Consider the following 18502-nt stretch of genomic DNA (forward strand, 5'->3'; position numbering starts at 1 on the left):
CCCTCTGAAAAGGCATCCATAGCACTACATTTCTTATTTTACATCAAATCAGAAAAGATCTGATTCTAGGTGGATCACTTTCAGAATGATACCTCCCAGATAGGCTTACCTACCACTGTCAGATCTGAAAATAAGTTAAAAGCATGTGCTAAATGGCTTGTGACTAATGTATTGCCCTTTTAAATAACTGAGTTTACCTCCATTTGAATGAACAGTATTACCTGTCAAATGGAACTACAGTGTTTACTTTCATTGCACTTGGGGTAAAACCAGGGCTTTTTTTCTCATAGAACGCTCAGAATGGAGTTCCGGCACCTTTTTTGGATGAAACCTTGTAGGGTAGGCAAGGCGGGTTGTATGACGTGTGTGAGTTCCGGCACCCTTTTCTTTTACAAAAAAAGCACTGGGTAAAACCCAATACTTTTCCTACATTGCTTTTACATGGATTCTCTTAGCTGTTCCACCAGTATCTCCAGTACCAGAGCCTGTGAGGTTTGTACACAATTAGACTGGGTTTGTTCTATATAGGTTTATGATATCATTAACTACTTTAAAATCACCACTAGAGCATCACTTCCACTTATCTTTTAGGGGAAGCCTAAAAGATAAGAAAGAAAATACAGTATAAGAATATGACATTCCTTGCAACCAGAAAGGTTGTGTTTACTAACTGACTATTCAACTATATCTAATATTATGCATATCATAATACAATATAACAAAAACCCATATTTGAACAATTGTTCCAAATATTTTTTATATAATTTTCGTTAATAAATAAAAATGAAACTACGAATGTAACCTACTTTATTATTTCATAGGCAGTTTTTCTGGATACTGTGTAAAAAAGTGTGAAAGTGTTGAACTGCAAACAACGGGGTGGTTGTGACTGTATTCAGTATTCTGTTATCTTTCTGACTCTCAACATAGTGGAAGAGAGCACAGTATGGGTCCTTAGAGATAGGCTTAAATAACTCAGGCTTTTCTATCACTATGCTATTTCCTAAATTAAGCTTGTTTTTATGATTTCTTTTTAAACAGAAGCACTAGCCTGAAGAATACTTTGCGATAAAAATTTTGTTCCTAATTTCCTCTCTGCAGGCAATCTTTCTGCTTTATAAAGTTGTCTGTTTTCAGCAGTGATATATTCTGTTTTTGGTAAATCATTTGCCCAGTTTCCCATGCTGGCCTGCTCCCTTTGGAAGGCTTACAGCTTACAGATCAGTAGCTTTGATTCATTTCCTATGGATCAGTTGATCAATGACCACCATTTGGGAAAATCAGATTGCTTGTTTATTTTTATAAATGGAACCAAAAAGACAGATGTAGATGCTGCCATGGTGAACTTATTTATACTTTGGTTTATGGTTGTTTTTGTTAATTTGTATATGTGTGTGTGTGTGGGGGGGGTACTATTAAAGCAGGGGTGTCAAACACAATTTCATTGAGGGCCACATCAGCATTGTGGTTGCCCTCAAGGGGCAGGGTGGGTATGGCCAGGGTGGGCGTGGCCTACTGGGTGGGTGTGGCTAGAGTGCATATGGCCTACTGGGTGGGCATGGTCAGCTCTACATCGTTCGCATCAAGGGTGCCTATGGGGGCCTGGGCAGGAGTGGGACAGATCTGAGGGTCTCTGGCAGAAGGAGGGTCTCTGGGCCAGGGCCAAGGCAGTGGGGGCCGTTCCCTCACTGTTTCCAGGATGGCTTCGTGGGCCACATGAAACCACTTTGCGTGACGGCTCCGGCTCCCGGGCCTTGTGTTTGACATGTCTGTATTAAAGGTTTGATCCTATGAATCAGTAACAAAAGGATGCAGGTTCGTACAGCAGGCCAAAATTATTTTTTATATAGACAAGGGCCCTCCATGTAACTGACAACATTTAGTTAATTCAGACTGTCATTTTCTCTTCAGAGGCTTTGGGAACTGCTATGATGAGCCTTCATATTCTAACACAAATAACCACTAGTGCATGGTGCAGCAATAAGAAGCACTTGGTAGATGTAGAAAAGCTGTCATTCCCTGTGTAAGCAAGGTCACTTTAAGGACACTGCAGCACAATATAAATAGCATGACAATCTCTCTTCAGCCAGGATGATATCATGCTGGCAAAATGATGGTACATAAAAGCATCTATTTCAGAAGACTATAAAGGAATGTGGTGTAATTTTATTTTAAGCACTGCACTATTTTGCAAAAGCTATCAATAGCAAGATTTAAGTAACATTTAAGTAACAGGAAAGGCTCTCTGCCTACATTAATTTGTTGGAATAAAGCTGAGTATAAATTATCTCATAAATGATATTCACATATTAAGTAGAGGTTGTTCTGTTTGGACAGGAACAGGAAACAGTCTGAAATCATCAGTAGCTGTATTCTATCCTTTTAGTTCTATTTTGAGTCTCTCTTCAAATCTATACTGCAAGTTAAAAGCAAGAGACGGCAGCATAGTGGTTTACCGGATTGAAGTGCTATTGAGGGTGCTTCTACATAGCCATTCTTTTCACTGTCCTACAGCTCAAACTGACTAGTGATCATGTGCAGCTTCAGAATGCTGAGACAAAGCTCTGACAGCAAAGCTTCAAAGGGGAGGGAGGAGCCAAAACTTGAAATTAAGGGAATTTTTTTTCTCAGTGAAAGACTTGTCCTCAAGCTCTTAAGAGCTTCAGCACATCAAGCCAAAGGACTAGATTTATTGTGTTTTCTTTTATACTTACTTATCCATCAATAAACTCTTTTGGCTTTTGGATACAGCTGAGTTGTGAGATGGAATAGTGGGAGACTGCTTTTGAACTAACCCAAGGTCCTGTGTGGAAATGTTCTGAAATAAAGCATTACACTAAGACCACAGCAATAATGAAGCAGCAGAACATTATATACGACCTAGTCAGGTAAAGAATTGTATTTAATATACGTAATATATTAAATTATTTAATATAAATTTGCTTGATTTATTTTTTCCAAAAGTTATGGAATGTAAGGCCCATTTTCTTCCAATCCACAAAATATGTTGCAGAATGATTTAAGTTAATGCCATATTTCCTCTTTTTCTTTCATGTAGTGCTTAAAATGCTGTGGGGGTATTTGAAATAACATTATAGTAAGTTAGTATATTATATCAACAAACAATATTTCAGCAAACACTAAGCTGAACACAAAGTAGTACCACTGATATCAATAGAATCACATGGCTAACTTGTACCATTGATTTCAATAGATCTATTCTAACTTCCTGTAGCTAACCCAAATTCTATGATCCCATATGCTAAGAAATTTAAACTGTCCATTTCCATGAGTTTATGGCACATTTGGTTCAGGAAAAGGGCAACATTTCATTGAATTTTATTAAAATGGAGTCTAAAATCAAATTGTCATAAGTTGCTAGTCAGATTGCTATGAATGAATGAATGAATGAATGAATGAATGAATGAATACTATGTGTCTTCATGAAACTCATACCAGCGTTCACTTTTTGCCAGTTTCAAGAGTATTATTAAGTAATATGGATAACCTTTTGTCTAAATGCTGAACCAAATATATCATTATGTGTAATGGTTTCAAATCAGCAAATTAACAGAATTTGCACATAATGGACAATTTCACTTAAAGACTACAAGATTTATGTAAGTTCTTCTTCTTCTTCTTCTTCTTCTTCTTCTTCTTCTTCTTCTTCTTCTTCTTCTTCTTCTTCTTCTTCCTCCTCCTCCTCCTCCTCCTCCTCCTCCTCCTCCTCCTCCTCCTCCTCCTCCTCCTCCTTCTTCTTCTTCTTCTTCTTCTTCTTCTTCTTCTTCTTCTCTTCATTTAGGATAGTGTGCAGACTCAGAAAGTTTTTAGAGCAACCAATAGCCTTCAAAACTTGCCACTAAATAGTAAGAATAGATACTTACACTACTTACACTTCAGCCTTGGTGGAGCAGTGGGCTAATGCCTCCTTAAGTAACACCAGCTGCCTGCAATTAGTGCAGGTTCGCATCCCACCAGGCTCAAGGTTGACTCAGCCTTCCATCCTTCCGAGGTAGGTAAAATGAGGACCCAGATTGTTGGGGGCAGTTAAGCTGACTTTGTAATAATGCCGCTTGGTGGGTGTGTGAAAGCCCTAACAAGCAGGCATATACATAGAATGAAGGCTACTGCTAAGCTTGTAAGCCGCCCTGAGTCTTCGGAGAAGGGCGGGATATAAATGGAATTAAAATAAAAAATAAAAATAAAAAAATTATTTATATGGTTTTATATTGCCATCCATTTACAATTTTGATTCTTGGAAATTAATGCAGTTAATTACTAATAGAGAGCCAGTTTGGTGTAGTAATTAAAGCTTGAAGTTAGAAAGTGGAAGACTGTGAGTTCTATACCTCAGGCACAAAGCCACAAAGCCAAAGGGTGATTTTGGGCCAGTCACCCTCTCTCTCAGCCCTAGGAAGCAGGCAATTACAAAACATTTCTGAAACGACTTGTCCTGGCAGATTCCAGGAATCAAAATGACTTGAAGGCATTAAGTAAGATGTTAATTAATTTTATCAAAAATAGTCAAAATGCTTCCCCCCCCCCGAGTCTATATCCTATTTTATAAATATAGCTTCTGCAGGCCATTTACAGATTCAACACAGAAAGCTTGGAGACTTTAGCATAATGGAACCAGAAGTAGAGATTAAATCCCCCCCCCCACAAGATTTTTCAATGTATAGACCAGGGGTCTTCAAACTTGGCCCTTTGATGACTTGTGGACTTCAACTCCCAGAATTCCTCAGCCAGCGTGTCTGGCTGAGGAATTCTGGGAGTTGAAGTCCACAAGTCATCAAAGGGCCAAGTTTGAAGACCCCTGGTATAGACCATGAATGTTATTAAAAACTCTTTGATACAAGTTGCAAAAAGAGATTGTGCAAAATGTTTATCCTCAGTGTTTGTCCACATCTTGTTTCTTATGTATTTTTGCATGCATGGTAGCAGAGAGTGCACTTTTACTCATATTACTTGTAATAATTTATTTATTTATTTATTTATTAGTTTTTATAAACCGCCCTTCTCCCGAGGGACTCGGGGCGGTGTACAGAGGAAGGAAGGTATACAGATGAACAATAAAAAGTAATAAAAACAATAGTGAAAACAAACTGGGACCCCAATTAACGCTATCATGCCAGGCCGGACTGCTGGAACAGGAAAGTTTTTAAGTCGCGACGGAAGGTACGGAGGTCGGGGGCCATCCGGATTTCGGTTGGTAAACTGTTCCAGAGGGCCGGCGCACCCACTGAGAATGCCCTCCCCCTGGGGGCCACCAGCCGACATTCCTTGAGCGGTGGCACCCTGAGGAGGCCCTCTCTGTGGGAGCGCACAGGACGGTGGGGTGCTGACATCGGCAGAAGGTGCTCCCGTAGGTAGTCCGGACCCATGCCATGTAGGGCTTTGTATGTCATTGTTAGCACCTTGAACTTCACTCGGAAGGCAACCGGAAGCCAGTGCAGCGCACGGAGGAGAGGTGTGATATGGGAGTATCGGGAGGCTCCCAAGAGTGTCCGTGCCGCCGCACTTTGCACCAGCTGAAGCTTCCGAGTGGATCTCAAGGGCAGCCCCATGTAGAGAGCGTTACAATAGTCTAGGCGAGAGGTCACAAGGGCATGGGTGACTGTACGTAAGGAATCCAGGTCTAGATAAGGCCGTAGTTGGCGAACTAGTCGAACCCGGGAGAAGGCCCCCTTGGTCACAGCTCCTATGTGGTCTTCTAGGGAGAGCTGCGAGTCTAGGAGGACACCCAGGTTGCGGGCCCTATCAACAGGGGGTAGTAACATGTCCCCGATGTTAAGCAATGGGACATTCTGAATATCCTGGTTTGCCGGAACGTACAGCCATTCAGTCTTGTCCGGGTTCAGTTGAAGCCTGTTCCTCCCCATCCATTCCCGGACCGCTTTCAGGCAGCGGGACATCACGTCTAGGGCATCACTGATATTGTTTGGAGTTGAGATAAAAAGCTGGGTGTCATCAGCATACTGATGGAACCCTACTCCAAAACTGCGAATGATCTCACCCAGCGGTTTCATGTAGATGTTGAACAGGAGAGGTGAGAGGACCGACCCCTGAGGGACTCCGCAAGCGAGAGGCCTCGGGGTCGACCTCTGTCCCCCTGTCAGCACCGACTGCGAGCGACCCTGGAGAAAGGAGGAGAACCAACGCAGAACCGTGCCTCCCACTCCCAGTCCCCTGAGGCGTCGCAGCAAGATACCATGGTCGATGGTATCGAAAGCCGCCGAGAGGTCTAATAAGACTAGGACAGAGGAATAGCCCCTGTCCCGGGCTCTCCAGAGATCATTCATCAGAGCGACCAATGCCGTCTCCGTGCTGTAGCCCGGCCTGAAACCCGATTGGTACGGGTCTAGATAAACCGCTTCATCCAGGATCTGAGGAAGTTGGTGCGCCACCACGCTCTCAACAACCTTCGCAAGGAAGCGAAGATTGGAGACTGGACGAAAGTTATTTAAGGAGGATGGGTCCAAGGTGGGCTTCTTGAGGAGAGGTCTCACCACCGCCTCCTTCAAGGCGGTGGGGAAGTGACCCTCACTCAGAGAAGCAGAGATGACCGCTAGGAACCATCCACGTGTCCCCTCTCGAGCTGCATAGGCCAGCCAGGAAGGGCACGGGTCCAGTAAGCATGTGGAGGAGCTCAACCTTCTCATAATCCTGTCCACTTCCTTAGGATTTACAGGATCAAATTCATCCCAGATGACGTCGACAAGACTGTCCATGTCTTGTTCTTCCATCTCAGCCCAGTTGGAGTCCAGGCCAGTTCGAATCCGAGCAATTTTATCCAGCAGATATTGACCGAATTCCTCGGCTCGACCCTGCAAGGGTTCCTCCCTCACCTCTTGGTTTAATAGGGAGCGAGTCACCCTGAACAAGGCAGCTGGGCGATTATCTGCGGACGCGATGAGGGTGGAAAAATAGTTGGATTTTGCCACCCTTATCGCAGCGAGATAAGACCTGGTGAGGATTCTTAGTCGCAATCGGTCGGATTCGGATCGGCTGGATCTCCAACGGCTCTCTAGGCCCCGTCTCCGACGCTTCATCTCCCGGAGCTCCTCGGTGAACCATGGGGCTCGCTGGGATCTGCGCCGGGTCAGAGGCCGCAAGGGTACAATAATGAGCACCTTATGGGTGCTAAATCACTGGCGACTTTTAAGAAGAGACTGGACAGCTGCTTGTGTGGAATGGTGTAGGGCAGACATGTCAAACTCACAACGTCACGTGACGTCGTGCAACGTATTGGGACAGTTGTGCCTTTGCTGGCAATGGGGTGGTGCGGCTTCCATGTGACGCGCCTGGCCTGCAGGCCGGCAGTTTGACACCCCTGGTGTAGGGTCTCCTGCTTGAGCAGGGGGTTGGACTAGAAGACCTTCAGAGTCACTTCCCACTCTGTTATTCTGTTACTCTGTATCTGAACTTTGGGACATTTTTCTCACGGACTCAAACTGTATCACAATACATATCAAAATATGAATTTCAGCATAAATGCATATTTCAGGTTTTGTATTTTGGGGAATCAATAATTTATTTATCCTTCTGATGGACCAAATTTCACATCCATCCCAAATTATTATGGATCCAAATATATAAATTAGTGTATGATTTCTATTGAATATACCTCAAAATGTTACCAAAACCAATAGAAAGAAGTTTTAAAAAGTAATAAAATTACAACATCCTTCCTGACTAATTATTTTGGTACCATATCTTTTACTACTCAGACACCAATAGATACCTGTTAATGCATTTAGATATAGTAAAAATGTACGCATTCATTTGAAATTAGTAGGAAGTGGGATTACACTTTAATTACTTTTGGAAAACCTATGTGAATAATTGGATTCAACATAACTCAACCCCATTTCTAAATCAACTGGAGTTGCCTTGCTTGCATCCAAGCGAACACAACTCTGTATGGAGTTCTTTTTTGGTAGTATTTTCTGAGAAAGAAAGGGAGAAAGGTTTTCCAAGACCAGTTTTCAAAATTCCTTATCTATAGTTTACCTACATATCACCATGTTTTTATGGGGATTTTTCATAATCTTTTAAAGTTTGCTGGGAAGTTACTTTTTAAAGTAGACTTACTGACAGTGTTTATAACTACACAATTAAATATGAAGCTAAGATATGACTCATTGAATAGATTTAGACAAGTGACTAGTTTCTCTTAAGGCATTATTCTATTAATAGCCATTTATTAACTGTTCAAATATTATCTGGAACTTGCTGAATTTAAATAAGAATAACATTTTTACTTAATCTGAAAATTATTACCATAATCAGCAATAAAAATAGTATCAACAGCAGGGGGCAGCACTGTGCAAAATGTGGCATTTGGGGTTTGTAGTATTTGAATAGGATACCATAGGGAAATTTCAGGCATATTGACAAGAAGTTCGCAAAACTATTCCAGAGAGAAGAGCAAAATCATTCTCTATATTGTTATCATAGTGAATATCTTTAATATATGTATAGGAATTTGAAGGAATCTTTGTCATAGTTGCTATTTTTTGATTCTGTTGTTCAACATAGCACAAATATCCAGAAAATTTCAATATATAAAAACATAGGTAACCTTAAATGTCTATGAATTTCAGTCTTGTCACTGAGTACAATTACTGAAAATAATGACAGTTTCTTATACGAGCAAACTATCATTTTGACTACCAGGTTACATCAAGAAAGCAAATTTGTGGGATCTCATGCAGAAACAGTTTTTAAAAATATGACATTATGCTTCAGTTCATATTGTCTAAGGAATTTAAAAAGTATTGCTTCCTGCTTATTTTATTTCAAAAACATTTCATCTGTAGATACTTTTACACAGTATAAGGTGCAGTGATGGGCAGAAGATAAAACCTGAGATTTTCTCCATACACAAATATGTTTGGTTTATAGACAACTCTGAAACTCAATAACCTGCCTAATCATTTTGCGAATACAGCTTTAAATTGGACTGTTTCCCCTAGGAAGTAAATAAATAAAATCTGCACTTGGAATTTAAGTCCTTGCCACTCTAGTGCTTGGTGACTCAAGTATTGTGTCAAAGGGCAAGTTTGATTCAAGGATGGCCTCAGACACCTGCTATCTGAGGTGAAGGACAAATTAAATTGTTCCTGTGTCATGAACTGAAATTGACTGGATTGTCTATTGAATCATATTTTACCACTCACAATACAGCATTCTCCTTTGTTGAAATAGACTTGCAACCTAATTTGGGAACTGCAAATTATTTTAATGGAGTGTTTCTAAACCTCGGCAACTTTTAGATATGTGAACCTCAACTCCCAGAATTTCCAAAACAGCATGTCTGGCTGAGGAATTCTGGGAATTAACATTCATAGAGTTGAAAGTTGCCAAGGTTGAGAAACATTGGTTTAGGGGTGTTCACAGCTCTGTTCTGCTTTATCGTAGCATTCTTCCTTATCTTAAGTTGACTCACAAATGCTGCAGTGACAAGGAACATCTTCATCATCTTCAGCTAAAACACCAATTCTTGTTTGTTCTGGTGATATTGGTGATAATATTTATTTGTTTAGTAAATTTCTACACTTCCCATTTCACCTACGTAACTCTGGATGGTTTACAACAACATAATAAAACAACATGAAAACATGACTAAAAGCACATTAAAAAGAGAAGTAAGAATGTATATATATATATATATATATATATATATATATATATATATATATATATATATATATATATATATATATATATTATGTTTGTTAACTATTTAGATTACCTTGCTAGGCCCCATACATGGGACAAATCTTATTTCCTGTTTCAGCCTAACCCAAGGCCATCCACAGGCAGTGGTCACAGTAGTGACAGCTCATATTTGTGTATGGCTGACTGATGAGAACAAATAAGTTTGAAATGCATATCAGTCTCCCTTTAATTCTTTGTTAGCAATCCAAAAATTTTTTTTTACACAAATATGAGCTGTCACTACTGTGACCACTGCCTGTGGATGGCCTTGGGTTAGGCTTAAACAGGAAATAAGATTTGTCCCATGTTTGGGGCCTAGCAAGGTAATCTAAATAGTTAACAAACATTTAACACATATTTCCCTTGCTTCTCAGCTAACAAAGTGAGAAAGAGCCTGTGGCCTAGAGGTTAAAACAACTGCCTAAGGTTCGAATCTCAGAAGGGTATGGCTGGCTGATGAGAACAAATAGGTTTTAAATGTATATCAGTCTCCCTTTAATTCTTTGTTAGCAATCAAAAAAAAATTACACACACACACACACACACACACACACACACATGTAGATTTTTTGGATTGCTAACAAAGAATTAAAGGGAGACTGATATGGCCATTTAAAACTTATTTGTTCTCATCAGTCAACCATACCCTTCTGAGATTCGAACCTGGGCCGATTGCACATTAGGCAGTTGTTTAACCTCTAGGCCACAGGCTCTTTCTCGCTTTGTTAGCTGAGAGGCAAGGGAGATATGTGTTAAGTATTTGTTAAGTATTTTAGAATACCTTGCAAGGCCCAAATACTTAACAAACAAATACTTCACACACACACACACACACACACAAACATTGGTTCTACCTTTTTGTGTGGTCCAGAAACAGCAGCTAACACAAAATGTAATTGCAAATAAGTTGTATGGTGCATCTAACTGAAAATATATGTTATAACTGTTAAATAGATTGGCTAGTTTCAATTCCTGATGGTTATCTATACGGTCCTAAACAAGTTGGGACAAATATATTCAAGGTAATTTTTTTCCAGTGTAATTTTGTTTGAACACTATCATCAACCTCACAATTCAAATACATGTCATACTCCTTTGTCCTCACATCAGGAGACAGAGGACTGTTAAAAGCAACTCAATATGGCAGCTTTGATCTGTTCCTTTTTCTGTGTTTTTTGTGAAAGCAATATATGTAAAAAAATGTGTGGGCTTGTGGGTGATAATAATATTTTATCCTTACTTACATGATCACTGTGAGGGAGTCTGAAATGTATAGGAGAAGAAGCAAGGAAATTTCCTTATGACTTCCTCTGAAGGAGAAAGAGATTACAAAAACTAGCTCCCTTTTCCTTGGTGTGAAAGGACATGGCTTATGTTATAAGATGCTAGCATCAGTAGAAAGGGTAGGTTGGACTAAGGCAGCCCTTAGTAAGGTCATTTCATGTTCTTACCAGAAGCTACATGACCAGGTCATGCTATAATTTGCATTGCCTTTGTGAGTCTTATTAAACATTTCCAAGGCATATAACCTGTAACCTTGCTCAAACCTGGCCTTTTTGCATTCTTTTGGCTGGGAGCCCAATGATTACTACTGTTGTGCATGACCATAAAATACAGTTTGTTACACTTGCAGTATCTCCAACTGCTTTTATTCCTTATTTAAGTGGGCACTTTTCTCACAATAGGTTACAATTATGTGGTTACAGTCATCATCTTCAATTTTTTGATGCCTCTGTTAAAATACTCTTGGCCACATCAATTGGATATTTACTTGGTATCTGCAATGGAAAGTATTTTTCATTCTTCCTCTGGGAAATAAAACATCTGCCAATTCTACTGCAGCTGAAAGTATTTTTATTTATTTTGGCATTTGGGAATTATAAGGGCACTATGCTTACTGATTAGTGATTTAGGCTTACTGATTGAATAGGGTAATTATTTTATATAGCTTGTTTTATTTTATCCTACCTTGTAAAATGTAATATATCTTATATTTTTCTTTTAAAGTGTATATTGGTTATACACTTTAGGACAAATGATACATAAATATTTTCAGTGACAACCAAGGAAGATGATTGTTGCATTGCGTATAGCAGAAGGTGTGTATTTGCCTTTTTCAGTCAATATGTGGAAAAATCTGACAGAGTGGTTGAATGGAATGTGAGAGATTATGATGCTGGAGTGTGCTCCAACTGAGAGCTGGAGGCTCATCCTGGACTTGTGAAGGACCACACACATTGCTTTGTGTTGGAAGGATGGAAGATTAAGAATTGGACTGTGCCATGTTCCAGAAGAAAAGGACATACTGCAGTGATAAGGAGCTATGGTGGTTGGAGCAGGATCTAGAGCAGGCATGTCACACTGCCCCATGGGTTGGATGCGTTATGCTGAAACCACGCCCATCCCATTGCCGGCAATGGGGAAAAAGTTGTGATATGTTGCATGACATCATGTGACGTCGCTCTAGAGAAAGTACAAAGGTGCCCAATCCATCCAAGCCCTGTGGGTGGTTGAGTATTGTTCTCCCACATTTGCAACCCACGTTTTCCTTTCCTAAATCATATTGGTGAAATTTCTCATCCATTGTCTTCTGGATTCAAGTGGGGGACAACCTACTAGTCAACTTGCAAGACAACCTACTAGTCAACCTGCTTGCATTAAGGGTTGATGATTAGGTATTATAGTGCAATATTGTGTCAGCTCCTACACTTGAGACACTAGTGAAAGAAGCAAGAAAAACATGGAAAAGGTGGTCATTTGAATTAGGAAGCTTAGAGCAGTCAGATCTAACTGCTTGTATTGTAGCAGCTGCCTGCACTGCTGGTAAAATCCTAAAGGGCACAGCTGTAGGTTATTTTTATATTTATTTATTAAATTAATACACCACCCGTGTTCGCTGTTTGAATGTGTAGTTTATTATTCATTAAATCAAAAAGTTTTAATCAGATTGCATTCATCATCCTTTCTTGTCTACTTTAGGCCAGGACAAGATAACCTTGCAAACCTCTATAATGTTTGCATCATTGATGGCAATGCTATCTCCAAGCAGACCATCACAAATATCAAATCCAAATCAAATAATATCTGCTGGTTGCATGCAAGTGTATGATTTTTAAAGTTTGAAAGTTTGTACCTTTTTTAAAAAAAATTGAAGCTACCAATAAGCTCTAAGTACAATGACATTATATTGGCATGTTGTTTGAGTTTTTATACTTCTTTCTTTCCTTTTTACTAAAAACAAGGCAGACAAAAGCTACTGGCTTATTTTCATGGTAACCTTGCAACATCCATCAGATAACAATGACCTTAGTAAATGTTCTTCAAGTCAATTTTAATGATATCAAGAAGTTTCTTTTCCCTATGACTATTTTTCCCTTCAAATTGGATCCATGTCTCCTTGCATTCTCTCAAGCTGATGAGAATGATTAGACAGACATGTTCCTAAGGTGATAAATAAGCAGGCTTTCCAAGGAGATGAAGCTATATAATTGATCTGGAGAACAGAATTTTTTTTAAAAAAAGAATATACATATTCTTCATAAGGCCTTGCAAATTGTGAATTTGGATTAGATTTCGAGATTTATGTACTTGTGTTTTCATGCCTTCAGATTAGTTTTATCTTACATTGGCAACTATTGGCATATGTTTTCTTTTAAGCTTTACATTGATTTTTGTGATGAATTTTAAAATATGGGCTAATAATAGTTCTGAATTAATTTCTTATTAAATCTCACAAGTACGAAATTTGTTTATAGTTTCTCTATAGCATATATGCATTCAGCTATCTATTCCATATAAAACAAAAAAAATCTAGCAATATTTAATGTAAGATTACTTCTCTTGTTAACATGCCCACATTAATATATATAAGACTAATATAATTGCCTAAGCTCCAGCTTCCAGATATTGCTTTTATCTTTGCATATCCTAGGCTCCTAATGTGAATAAAATAATAACCACAATGAGTTTCAAAACAAATATTTATTTGACAAAGTAGTTTGAAGCTTGGGTAAGGCATGGTGACACACAGAGATGATAATGATGATGATTTTATTTTTATCCTGCCTTTTTATATGGTTAAAAATATGTTTGAAATGTGTACACCCATGGTTTGAACTATAAAGTTCCTTAGTCTATAAATTCAGTAATCTTATACTATTGACAACAACAAACAGCACAAGTAATAATATTTAACAAATGACAATGTTGAGCAATGATTATTTGGGTAAAAATAACTATTTTGGGTAAAAGTGAAATTCTCACCTGTAGATATAACCTTAGTATATTTTCTAGTTAGTAATAATAACTTAGTTTTTGGTTTGTTTCTTAGTAAACACAACTGAACAATCCAAATGTGAACATTAATATTATGTTTATATGATTGAAAGAATTATAAATGTATTGTCATACTTTATGGAGCTTTGAGTACTAGGTAAGAGTGAGCTTCAGTAATACTGGAAACCCCATCTCACAATATGTACATTATGGAAATAAACAAATAAATATTACATTCTCACTAACACTAATGCATACAACAGTAGTCCAAACCTTTTCAATTTCATTGCCATTCCATTACATATATCATTATAATTTATTTATCAAATTTATATAGCTGTTCATCTCCTAAATATGCCTCTAGGCAGCTTAAAGTAAAAACAGAATTAAAAAAAATCTAAAACCATGAAACAATTAAAACAAATATTACACACAGCATAGAGAGTGTCTTGAAGATCTTACATACAATGTAGCCATTTCATGGGCTTTCATGTGTTCTCCAAGTATGCTGACAAAACCAGGTTTTAAGGGATTTCTGGAAATCATTAGGACTGATCTTATCGCCATGATAGAGAAGGCTCATCTCCTGGTTCACATCTGATGGAACTTCTTAGCACATGGAACCCATAACACACCTCTCATGCTGGACCTGTAAATAATGGTGTGTAGAGTTCTAAACACTTAGAATGCATCATCTGAAAGAATCTTCACAGGAATCATAGAATCCAGAATTACTATTCTCGGTTTTTAAATAGGAGTTTGAAACTTACAAAGTACAGCTTGCCTAAGACCATGTTGATTGATTCATGGCAATTGTTAGATTCATAACAGCGGTTTATATTCCATTGCTTTTGCCATTATGCCTGGTCACCATTAGAAGTGTTTCAAGACCAGCTGGAATTTCAGTATGATGTCAGAATGATTTCAGTTTGAAACTCCTCTTGTATGTCTCATTATCTGCATTGGTACAAATATACTTTTGCTCCTAGGGAAGTGGTTTCCAGAAAAGACATCCATTTCCCTGTGTGATACAGAAGCTAGCATCTACTTAATGAACCATGAGAGAATCTGAAGGGAGCTGACGACTGCATTGGAAGATCCATGTATTAATTTATAGCATTTGCATTTTAATGACAATTTGGACAAAATGGTGCTTCATCTGTACTGTTCTATTATTTTTGGAATGTTCTTCCTTGCATTTGTACAATAAGCATACTGTATTATAATGCAGTTTCCAGCATAATAATGTAGGCAGTAAAATATTTTTAGAAGTATTTTATCATTTTTTAGACTCAACTCTTCCATGAAAATACACATTTATTTTTACATGATTTTCTGTAATCTAAGCTATATTAAATCATAGTGAAATATTGTAAATAATAAGCTACCTACTACTATATTGATTTATATTATATAATTATATGAGAGCCGATCCCCCCACAAATTTATGCTTAATATGCAGACTAATAGTTATAGTTATAGTTTATTTGATTTATATACCGCCCTTCTCCTTGGTAGGACTCAGGGCGGTTCACAGGGCATATATAAAAAACAAAAAACACAATACAAAAATTAAAAAAGAATTAAACCCTTGCCCAATAAAACAGTAGTACAGATTAAAAACAATTAAAAAACCCACAATCCCCATCAGGCCAGACCAGCTAATTCGAACAGATGGGTCTTCAGGCCCCGACGGAAAGTTCGAAGGTCTGGTGCCATCCGGAGCTCCACCGGCAATTGATTCCATAAAGCCGGGGCCCCCACAGAGAAGGCCCTCCCCCTGGGGGCCACCAGTCGACATTCCCTGACTGGCGGCACCCTGAGGAGGCCCTCTCTGTGGGAACGCACAGGGCGGAGGGGAGTCGATGCCGGCAGCAGGTGGTCCCTGAGGTAACCCGGACCCATGCCATGTAGGGCCTAATGCAAGTTTGAACACTTATTTGAACAATTTTTAAAACAGAATGATAGGTGTCCATGAATCTCTTCTTCTTGTTTCTATATTAAATTCCATTTTGACCAATTATGCCATTTTGCTTCTCCTGACCTCTGCAGCAGTTGATTTTCAGCCCTAGCTATGGCATCATTTTTATCACATCCAGGTATTTAAATGAATTTGTGAAATAATGCTTTGGCAGAGTTTTCTATGGATGCTGAGCTCCGCAAAATATGCACTGTATTAACAAACAGTATTTAAAACTGAAGTTAACTTATCATATTCTGTTGTGAAACATCAATAAAGACTGCCAAAATCTACCAACTAGATCAAAGAGTAGAAATGATTGCATGGACTGTAGTTGCTGTATCACAGCTGCATATGTATCGGGATTGAGCTTGCAAACTTCAAGAGATTCCCTTAATTTCACCTTCATTCCATCCTCCAACTACATGTAAGTTTCAAGCCCACAGTGTTGGCTCCATCTTGTTATGCAGTTGAGAAACTGTAGCCATCAAAAAATAGGTTAAGGTACAGGTTTTGTTTTATAGCACTGCATGGAAAATCAGTTGCTGCTCATAACAGCTCTGTGGTTGGTTGATTTAAAACAGGAGGATAGCTTTGAATGATACCCAGACTGTTCACCAAGGAAAATATTCTGTCTTTAAGCCTTTCTGACTGACTGTGTTTAATCATGCTGAGCAGGCCAAATTAGTCTGCAGTATTCTCACGTTGCAGAAATATTTAGAGATGGCTCTCTACTCCTTGCACTGTACATCGGTTTTCTGAAATAAAACAGGGAAACATGGTGCTTAGATTTAAACACATTGTTTAATTGCTAGTTTATATTAAAACAAAACAAACCAACCAAAAAACCCAATGGTTTTATAATTTTCTCATATTTTAGGAAGGGACAATATTTAGGAAATTATAGCTTTTCTAAAAATAAATGGATGAACCAAATGAGGGGCACAAGACAATAAAGCATGAAAATCAGACTAACACCCTAAAACCTCTGTGGTCTTTTGCTTCAGAATAAACTCCTAAGTAACAATCTAATACTTTTGAAGTACTGTAGGTCATTAATACAATTTATGTCATTGACATTACTGATGCAATTTGTATTTTTTCCATGATTATTTATTTACATCATTTGTATCAGTTTACATCAATTAGCATAACTATGTAATTGTGTAAATGATGTAAATTAAATCTGTGGAAAGAAAAATCTTTATCAGGGTCCAGTCCAAGCTGGGAATAAGCAAAATGGGGATTGCTTTAGAAAGAAGGTTGGAGTTTATTGAAGAGCAAAGTCAGACAAAAGCATGGCTCTGGGAAAGCTGACCACATGTAGTACGGAGTGGTGGGTTTTTATACCTTCTTGAGCTTTTGTTTGGAGTTGTTTCTGTGGCATGAAATTTGACCTGAGTTTGAGTGTGCCTTTCTGGTATTCTGATGGTGAAGGGTTAATCCTATTATGTCCCAAAGGTCATATACTGCTTCCCTGCGGGTGTGGCTGATGACTATGTTCTATGTTGGAGTTTTTGGTGTGAGGGATTTTTGTTTCTAGGGATCTTTGTCTTTCTAATCCCATCAGCTCTAAGCTTCCAGGTGCCAGTCTTTCTGAAAGGAGTATGATATCTGCATTTCTACAGAGCTGGTTTCTGCTTAGTGGAGGGAGATTTGAGGCTATTAAGAAAAACTGGGCATGTTTTTCTGCCTTTTTAAGATCCTTTGAGGAAATATAATATTCTGCCCTTTTAATATTTCCTCCTCTGGGGGGGGGGCTGACTTCCCACACATCAATGATTAAATCCAGCTTTAACAGACATTTCACTTCAACAGGTATCTCTTTTTCCCATTTGATCTATTAAACCAAGACTTTATTATTATAAAACAAATAAGAGGCATATGATAGAAAGTGACATAGTGGCCATTTCTACTGCCTCAGTTCACATTTTTGTTAAGTGACAGTAACTCAAATCAGAGCAAATGCAGTTAATATATAAAATGGCATGATCACCATGATCATCATTATGGAGGCAAGTCCCTTAGTGCAGGGTCTTCAACCCTCAGTCCACGCCCCACTCCTAGGCCGTGGCCCACTGAGAACCAGGCCGTGCAAGTGGCAGGCGAGCGCATGTGCAAAGGTCTATTGCACTGCCACTGCAAGTCCGCAGAGCTGGAAAGGTTAACGACTGCTGCCTTAGTACTTTATTGGAATGACCATTGTAGCAGGAGAAGATACTGTACGTTATGATGAGTGTCTTAGATATAATAAAGAAAGCTGAAATGTGGTTGGCAATTCAGCCTGAAGAACACAGTGCATACGCAGTTGCATAAAAAGAAAAAAAATAGATAGAAAAACAGGGTTGCGAAACATGCTGGCATATTGTCTCTCTCTCTAAAGTAATGCCTCATAGGACAAGACACTTGCAAATTTAGATTTAAAATATCAAATGTTTCTCACATCCTAGTGAAAAGTATTATAATAGAGTATGTTTGGACTAAAATAAGTTCCTTTGTAGGAATGGAAAATGCCTTTAAATGCTAACAGCCATACTTTCTAGT

Source organism: Vipera ursinii (assembly GCF_947247035.1).
Source record: "Vipera ursinii genome assembly, chromosome: 3".
NCBI classification, from domain to species: Eukaryota; Metazoa; Chordata; class Lepidosauria; order Squamata; family Viperidae; genus Vipera; species Vipera ursinii.